Below are 217 nucleotides of genomic sequence, written 5' to 3'. Positions count from 1 at the left end.
TCCAGGTTTTCGTGTGGGAACTGTATTGTGTGAATGCTTAGTAAGTGTAGCAGGATAGATTGCTGCAGGTGTGTCTGGGAGGGTAATTGCAGCCCCTGGCCTCTAGGGACACTATAAAAAGATGAAGCTGCCCATTTGCCGTCATGGGCATCTGCTGGTCTCTGGGACCGCCCACTTCCTGGTGCGCACTTCCTCTTAGCCTCACAGGTAAGGTAGC

The sequence above is a fragment of the Oryzias melastigma genome, linkage group LG2, assembly GCF_002922805.2.
Source record: "Oryzias melastigma strain HK-1 linkage group LG2, ASM292280v2, whole genome shotgun sequence".
Classification (NCBI taxonomy): Eukaryota; Metazoa; Chordata; class Actinopteri; order Beloniformes; family Adrianichthyidae; genus Oryzias; species Oryzias melastigma.
Note: the sequence above shows the minus strand (reverse complement) of the source record.